We start from the raw sequence: 9629 nt of genomic DNA on the forward strand, positions 1-9629 counted from the left end.
AGTGAGGTAACCCAATCACAAAATAACTCACATGATATGTACTCACTGATAAGTGGATATTAGCCCAGAAACTTAGAATACCCAAGATACAAGATACAATTTGCAAAACACATGAAACTCAAGAAAGAAGACCAAAGTGTGGGCACTTTGCCCCTTCTTAGAATTGGGAACAAAACACCCATGGAAGGAGTTACAGAGACAAAATTTGGAGCTGAGATGAAAGGATGGTCCATTTAGAAACTGCCACACCTGGGGATCCCTTCCATAATCAGCCTCCAAATGCTGATACCATTGTATACACTAGCAAGATTTTGCTGAAAGGACCCTGATATAGCTGTTTCTTGTGAGACTATGCAAGTGCCTGGCAAACACAGAAGTGGATACTCACAGTCAGCTATTGGATGGAACACAGGGCTCCCGATGGAGGAGCCAGAGAATGTACCCAAGGAGCTAAAGGGGTCTGCAACCCTATAGGTGGAACAACAATATGAACTAACCAATACCCCTGGAGCTTGTGTCTCTAGCTGCATATGTAGCAGAAGATGGTCTGGTCGGCCATCATTGGGAAGAGAGGCCCCTTGGTCTTGCAAACTTTATATGCCTCAGTACAGTGGAACGCCCTGGTCAAGAAATGTGAGTAGGTGGGACTTTTGGGATAGCCTTTGATATGTAAATGAAGAAAATACATAATAAAAAAAGAAAAATGAATTTATGAAATTCTTAGACAAACAGATGGATCTGCAGGATATTTTCCTAAGTGATATGACCCAATAACAAAAAGAACTCACACTGATAAGTGGATATTAGCCCAGAAGTTCAGAATTCCCAAGATACAATTTTTATTGCATATTTTATTAGATATTTTCTTCATTTACATTTCAAATACTATCCCCAAATCCCCCATACCCTACCCCCACCTTGCTCCCCAACCCACCCACTCCTGCTTCCTGTTCCTGGCATTCCCCTATACTGCCATGTGATCTTTGCAAGACCAAGGGCCTCTCCTCCCAATGATGGCCGAGTATGCCATCCTCTGCTACATATGCAACTAGAGAGACTATGCAGAGACTGCCTCATCCAGGGATCCATGACATATACAACCATCAAACCCAGACACTATTGCATATTCCAAGATACAATTTGTAAAATATATGAAACTCAAGAGGAAGGAAAAGCAAAGTGTGGATACTTTGATCCTTCTTAGAATGGCGAACAAAATACCCATGGAAGGAGTTACTGAGACAAAGTTGAGAGCAGAGATTGAAGGAGATTGAAAGAATGACCATCCAGAGACTGCACCACCTGGGGATTCATCATATAAACAACCACCAAACCCAGCCACTATTTTTCATGCCAACAAGAACTTGCTGACAGGAGCCTGATAAAGCTGTCTCCTGAGAGGCTCTGACAGTGCCTGACAAATACAGAAGTGGATACTTACAGCCATCCATTGGACAGAGCACAAGGTCCCCAATGAAAGAGCTCGAGAAAGTACCCAAAGAGTTTAAGAGGTTTGCAGCCCCATAAGCGGAACAATATGAACTTATCAGTACCCCCTGCCCAGAGCTCCCTGGGACTAAACCACCAATCAATTAAAACACATTGTGGGACTCGTGGCTGTAGCTGCATATTTGCCAGAGAATGCCCTAGTCAGGCATCAATGGGAGGAGAGGCCCTTGGTGCTGTCAAGGTTCTGTGCCCCAGTGTAGAGGACTGCCAAGGCCAGGAAGTGGCAGTGGGTGGGTTGGGGAGCGGGGGGAGGGGATTTTTGGAGTGGGAACTAGGAAAGGCAATAATATTTGAAATGTAAATAAAGAAAATATCTTAAAAAAGAAAAAGAAGGAGGAGGAAGAGGAAGAGGAGGAGGAGAAGGAGAAGAAGAAGAAGAAGAAGAAGAAGAAGAAGAAGAAGAAGAAGAAGAAGAAGAAGAAGAAGAAGAAGAAGAAGAAGAAGAAGAAGAAGAAGAAGAAGAAGAAGCAGCAGCTAACTAAATAAATAAATTTTAAAATGCGATGCTTCTTAGTAAAAAAAAAAAAAAATAGCTGGTGTGTGTTTGTGTGTGTTTCATTCAGGAATCCTGAGAGTTGTTGTCCAGGTCCAACATGCATAACCTGCCCGGAGCCAAAACAGTTTAACTAATTCACATGCTTTCCATTACATAATTTCTGAATCACAAATGCTATTTAAATTCATCACACTACATTTCACAGCAGTGTGATGCTATATTGATTAATGTGTATACAAGATACTTAATAATTATAATTTTGAGACATTGACAATATGTTTGAATAATACAAGAATTGTACTTGATGATGGATGACTGGATACACCACAATGTGAAAATATAGAAACTTTAAGTTGGTAATTTAAAGTCGGAATTTAAAGTTATATGAGTCATATGCCAATAAGATTATTGTAGAAATATTCTGATATCGTTTTCTTGTCCTGTGCCCAGTCGGCAGAGAATCTATAAACATTCAAGTGTTCTGCTAATCTCCTTGGAACTTGTGAGTTAAAACCCAAATGCAGTTTTCCCCAGGCCTGCCCATCAGCTGCTGCTTCCCAAGGTGCTTTTATCTATTTCTGCCTCTAAATGAAATGTCTCTCTTGTACACAGCCATTAATCATTTAGCCATGACATAAAAATGTTGAATTGGAGATGTGTCCAGGCCTGAACAGAGCTTAGAGGATACTGTATAAAATAAAAATATATGAGTAATGAAATAAAAAATATATCCCTTTCACACTGCCATAAATCCTCTTTACTGAATTTTTCTAGCAACTTAAAGGAACCCACTCAGCCTTTGTATCTCCATCACATCTGATAATTATTTTTATCTCCTATAGAAAGTTCTAGTTTTTTTGTACAGTGGCATATTTTGCAGAGATTCCCCCAGTAAATCAAAGCATACATCTAATAATTTTATACAAATGTTGATAAATAGAAATCTAGCAAAAATCTGAAGATTACAAAGATGGAGGGTGAAATAGCCCCATAGATCCAGCCATTTCTCAACGTGATTGTTTTTGAGGTAAGGTACCTTTGGGTGTGACTTTTATGTCTAGCTCTAGATTGCTTACTATCAACATGGAGAACATTTTAAAAGTTCTAAAACTTTTAATATTAAATAATATGAATTAATATATACTTAAATCCATGGTTTCTGAAGAATTAACAAAAAATCATGCAGAATATAACAATGACCTATTGATCAAAGGTTGATTAAAAGTGAAAACATGGCCTGCATGAAATGTTTGTATCTTTTTAACATGACAGAATGGACAGATTTAAAATAGAGAAGAACTGGTGTAACTACAAGCCTTTAGACATGTGAAATTGCTGGAACTTAACATTAAAAGAGATGTTTAAGAAAATGATGAGGGTTCATATTCTTGTTCCTCCTATGGGCCCTCATCATATTTTTAAACACCTCCTATAGTATTATGCTCCGGTAAGAGCAGGAAGAGGGGGGATGAGAAAATGGGTTTTCAGAGGGGAAATGAGGAAAGGGAATAAAATTTGACTTGTAAAAAAACTATCTAATAAAAAAAGATTTTCCAATAAAAATATGATGAGTGAAGAGGACAAAGGGAAACATGGGGATTCCCCAAGGAAAGCCTATAAGGTCAGAATGAACCTATATTCAGAAGAGAATCTGAGTTCCTTATGCTATCTGTATTTCCATGTGTATCAATAACTACTGCATTTTCCTTGAGAACAATTTGGTGACAATATTGATATTTTACTTTGTATTAATTTTTAAAGGACACAGTAGTTTTATGTCTTACATTAGTTTCAAAACTCTACTGGCAAATATGAATTTCACCTCAACCATTTGTTATGTGTGCCCTAAAATAACTTCTCTAAAATTTTTGTACTTCAGTTTGACACTTGAAAATACTGGTTAAAAAACACACTATGGAAGGGATTAATTATGGACATTAATCTGTTTATAGAAATAGAATATAATAAATTTGTTGTAGCCTGATAGAATATCAAGGAAGTAACTATCTTTCTGATGGTAAAAATCATCTATAGCTTGCTACGGACACTCTTGAAGGACCTAATAAATTGGCACCGTATGTGATAGATGTCACTCCGTCTACAGATTGAATTGCATTTTAGAAAGTTTGAAGGTTTTCAAAGTACATACACATTACTGATTTTTGAGTTAAACACACACTGTATGATCAAGGGAGAGACCCAAACTATCATCCAGACTATGTTCTGTTCTAACTGAAAACTGAATTGATATTGCTCTGATTTCTAAAGCTAGCACCTGTATTATGTGTAAAATAATCTCCATCCTTATTTCCCTCTTTACTTCTGTGAGTTGTCAATGCAACCAAGTGGCACTATTACTTGTTGTCTTAGTCAGGGTTTCTATTCCTGCACAAACATCATGACTGTATTAGTTAGGGTTTTACTGCTGTGAACAGATACCATGACCAAGGCAAGTCTTAATAAAACAACATTTAATTGGTGCTGGCTTACAGATTCAGAGGTTCAGCCCATTATCATCAAGGTGGGTGTGTGGCAGTATCCAGGCAGGCATGGCGCAGGTAGAGCTGAGAGTTCTACATCTTCATCCTAAGGCTGCTAGTGGAAGACTGATAGGGTGAGGATCTTATGACCACACCCACAGTGACACACCCATTCCAACCAGTTCACACCTATTCCAACAAGGTGGTGGCACTCCCCGGTCCAAGGATATACAAACCATTACATTCCACTCCCTGGTCTCCATAGACTTGTTCAAAAACATGAGTCTATGGGGCCATACTTAAACATAGCATAATGCAAAATGCATTTAGTCCAACTTTCAAAGTCCTCATAGTCTATAGCAGTTGCAACAATGTTAAAAGTCCAAAGTTCAAGGTCTCTTCTGAGATTCATTCAACTTAATTAGCTGTAATCCCCAAAGCAAGGCAGGAAACCAGCTGGGCAAACTCCAAACTGATTTAACCAGAGAACAAAGTCTCTGCTGGGCTTTTTTGAAACTTCCTTTGTCAATGCAATTAATCCAAGTCTCTTGACCTTAGCCTCTTGCAGACTTTTCAGACAAGGGTAAAAAGTAGCCACATTCTTTCAAATAAAAGCATGGTCAGGCCCATCACAGCAATACTCCCTGGTCCAAGGATATACAAACCATCACAATGACCAAGAAGCAGTTGGGGAGGAAAGGGTTTATTCAGTTTACACTTTCCACATTGCTGTTGATCACCAAAGGAAGTCAGGACTGGAACCCAAGCAGGACAGGAAGCAGGAGCTAATGCAGAGGCCATGAAGGGATGTTACTTACTGGCTTGCTCAGCTTGCTTTCTTATAGAGCCCAAGACTATCAGCCTAGGAATGGAATCATCTACAATGAGCCCTCCCTGCTTGATCACTAATTGAGAAAATGCTTTACAGATGGATCTCATGAAGGCATTTCCTCACCTGAAGCTCCTTTCTCTGTGATAACCTCAACTTGTGCCAAGTGGACCTGCAAAACCAGCCAGTACGTTTGTCATTCATGTTTGGTAAAATAGTGTGCAGATAAGGTTACAACTTATCATTGTAACAGACAGAGAACATGGTAGAAAAACAAAACTGATCACTTTTCAGTAAACAATTAATTGTATAGTGCCCACATCCAGTTAGGACATCTATAATACACCTCTTTCATCTAAGACTCAAGAAACATCACAGAGAGAGGAGGAGAAAGGACTTTATGAGCATGGATATCAGAAAGCCAGCTGAGATATTATATATGTTAGAAATGATAGGGAAGTTTCACCCAGGGCGTCTACAATATAGCTTCCTAAGCAAGACTCAAATAAGGACTCTAAAAATGTACCTGTTAATATAACATGGGTAAATATCTTGGGGTCACATACCTAAATAAAGAACCTATATATAGGCAACTAAAGAATGCTGACAGTGGAGAGAATAGTGGTCCCCAGGAATGATCTCCTTATTGTCCAATATCAATTGGTGAGCCTTGACATTCTACACATGTAAGTGACCCTGAATAGATGAAACAAATTTTATCTAAATCTAGTATGAAATAAGAAAAGGAAAACAATTAATTTGAAGCAGGAGACTTATGGGAGAGATTGGAGGTAAGAAATGGAATGGAACTTGTTTTATCAGCTGCTTCATCTTGAATACACTCATTCATCCCAGGCTAGAATCGTAGTGAGACTTGGACCACAACCAAAAAGACCTACAATCCTTAGCAATAAAACAGTGTGCTTCAAAGTAGATCATCCATTTTGAGACTTTAGATTTCACCAACTTTTTACTTAACTTTGACATATCAACCTCCCTCCCATGCTCCAAGGGAACTGCAGGCACTCCACCCCACACAATCCAAAAGATCTTATAGATTTTCCAGTGAGTCCTACACTGCACATTCTGCCAAGACTTTTTGGCAGAAACTCTTCTACATATTCTGGCTGCAATGTTTGTTGCCTTGTATCATCCACTATAATCCTTTTGCAATGGTTTTGAAGGTCAATGTGCATAGCTTTGAAACATTAAACCACTCAATTTTCTAACATCTCATACCTTGCTAACATTAAAATTATCAGTATTCTTTACCTATCTATGAATAAATATTGCATCTAATTTATAAAATTTTGCATTTATGAAGTGGCATGTAGATTAAAGTGTTAATAAAAATATTTCATTACATAGGTATATTTTCATCTCAGGAAAAAAGTTATAGTGTTACATTGTTGTTTCTCACCCTCAAGCAACAGTTCAGTTGATAACTGTGATGATGTTAACTGCACATGGGTTCATCAAGAATATTTGCTAATTCTATCACTTTTTATATTTACTTGAATTGTTTTCACATGATGAACTTTCCTTCAGTAACTGAACCGTTGGAAAGAGATACAATTACAGAGCTGGAGAGATGGCTATGTAATTTAGAATATTTGTTCTTGAAGAGGATGGAGTTTTGATTCTCAGCACACATATGGTGGCTCACAAATGTCGATAACTCTAGTTCAAGAGATGTGTCTCCCTCTTCTGAGCTCTCCAGCATACGGCATTCATGCGAAGCACCGAGAAAATTGTTTATAGCTAAACACTCATATACACAGAAGTAAAATAAATCTACAAGTAAAAATTAAAAAAAAAACAGTGTTAATATTATGAAATTAATGTGGTTTTTTTTTTTTTTTGCGCCGATTGCAAAATTACATGACTGGAATTTACATAAGGCGTATTTACCCAGGCTCAAAGGAAAAAAATAAAACATGTCATTGAGGCAAAAACCATATATGGTCCTTAACAAGGCCTGCCTCCTGCAGAAACAGCAGTGTTAGGGTGGTGCCTGGGCCCTGAACAGCTGTCTGCCCCACTCTACCTGCTTTTGGGGGTTGGGGATGAATTGGCTCAGAGTTAAAGACACAGACTCTGGGTAGCAGGTGGGAAACGCTGCAGCAAGCTCATCTGAGCACTGCTGCAAGCTTCTTTAATACCCCTCACCCATGCCTTCATTGGTTCCAAGAGGGCATCTATTCTAAACAGCAGATACTGATTGGCTGGCATTATTTGTGCTAGCAATCCTTGGTCTCTCGGGCAGTCCTTAATTAAGTCCTCCTGCAGGAATGCTGGTGTCACAGGAAGTCCTCAGATCCTCCTGCAAGAGATGCTTTTACAGCTGCATGACCCCAGTGTTTATGTAGAGGCAGCCCTGCTGCTGCTGCTGTTCCTTACATTAGGGATGAGGATGTGCACCAGGGCAGGGTAGATGCTGACAGAAGTGAGCAGGCAGCATGCTAATTTGTTTGGTGTTAGAAAAGCCTTATACAGTACTTGGGCTTGAAATCATTAATCTAGGGAAACAAGGGAGAATTTACCCATAAGCGTCTCCCTCTCATTATTGAGAAGCTCACTACTCACATGAGACTAATCTGGTTCCACTGTGTCTAATTACTCCACAACCAACAGAATCTGCAGGACAGAAGACAAGTACCAGAGGCATAGAAAAATGAACTTGCTGTAGGCTGTGAACACATGGAGAACCACTGATGTGGTGGAGATAAGACAGGGTACAAGAGCTTCCAAGGTCCATGAGTCTAAAAGGGTCAAAGTGGGCATAGAAAACTAACACAAATTCACTTTTTTTTTTCTGGATAATTCATTCAATATCTGTATCTTCCCATTCTCTCTCCCAGAGTCCTTATACCCTAATGAGCTTTACAAATTCAATAAAGAGTAATATAGATACCATGTTTCATATTAACTATAATTATCATATCATTTTCAATTTGCTACAATTTTTTTTGTATAGAGAGGTTTAGTCAGGTTCTTTTTTCATTTCTTGAGATTAGATGAAAAGTTTTGAGAATATGCTTTCATTAGAAAAGTGTCCATGAGGTCTTTCTATGCCTTCAACCTTTATACTTGGAATCAGCTACCCTTCTGAGGAACTCCAGGTCTTCTAATGTACACTGACATCAGGAAGTAAATCTTTGGGGTTAAACTTGCCACTTAGTTCAAGAATGGCCATTTTCAGGATGCTTTCAAGGTTATAGATAAGAGGTACTAGATATTTATATCTGGTTTATTTTTAGTGGGTTTGCTCAGCAAGTTTTCTTGTACAGCTCAAGGCCAACTCCCTAGGGTTGGCCTGCCAACCTTGGCCTTCACAAATCAATTAGCAACTAAGGAAATATCTAATGAAGGGAATCCTTCAGATGAAGTACCCTCTTTTTAGGTAACTGACTCTAGGTTTGTGCCAAGTTAACAGCTAAAACTAACTATGAGATCATGAGAGTGGGAACATTTATTCTCACTATGTGACATTAATAATACACATACAGGTTTTACTTAGGATACAAAAGGAAACATTTAAATATACTGTTACTGACATTGCTATTCATTAAATTCCTGAGATCAGCATTTGTGTTCTTCCACAGGATCCAGAATTTCCAGCACACACATGGGAGCTGTCAACTGTTTGTAGCTCCAATTCAAAGAATTAGATGCCCTCTTCTGGCCTCCAAGGGCACTATTCTTCATGTTCTGAACTTACAGGTAGGTTAAATACTCATGCATAGAATGAATAAATCTAAAAATAAAAATTTCAACATATCTGGCTGAATAAACACAGCCAAAGACCCGTGCTGCTAGGGCCACTCATTTTTGTGTAGTTAATTCTATACTGATGCAGGGTTGCTTTGTTTTTAATTGCAAAGAATTACTTATCTCAAGTAATGACTTATTTTTGGGTTTGCTGAGTCAGGGTTATATAGATAAGGGAAAGTGCTTGGGGCTGTTTCACACCTGACTTGGCTCTCTTCACTTTGTTCACTGGCTAGCAAATAAATGTCTTGAGGAATAGCCTAGTTTATTCGGATGGGTGGGGCTTGGTATGTACCATCTACTGAGCAATTAACATGGGCCAAAAACTACAAGTAGCTCCTTTTTGTTAGATCCTTTTTATTTATTAAAGATTGTATTGCTATTATGTTTATGTATGTATTTCTGTCTGTCCTGTGTGTGAATGCTTGCAGAGGACAGAAGAAATAAAAAAGTCTCCCAATGGAGAAGCTAGAGAAAGTACCCAAGGAGCTAAAGGGATCTGCAACCCTATAGTTGGAACAACATGATGAACTAACCAGTACCC

The sequence above is a fragment of the Mus caroli genome, chromosome 7, assembly GCF_900094665.2.
Source record: "Mus caroli chromosome 7, CAROLI_EIJ_v1.1, whole genome shotgun sequence".
NCBI lineage: Eukaryota > Metazoa > Chordata > Mammalia > Rodentia > Muridae > Mus > Mus caroli.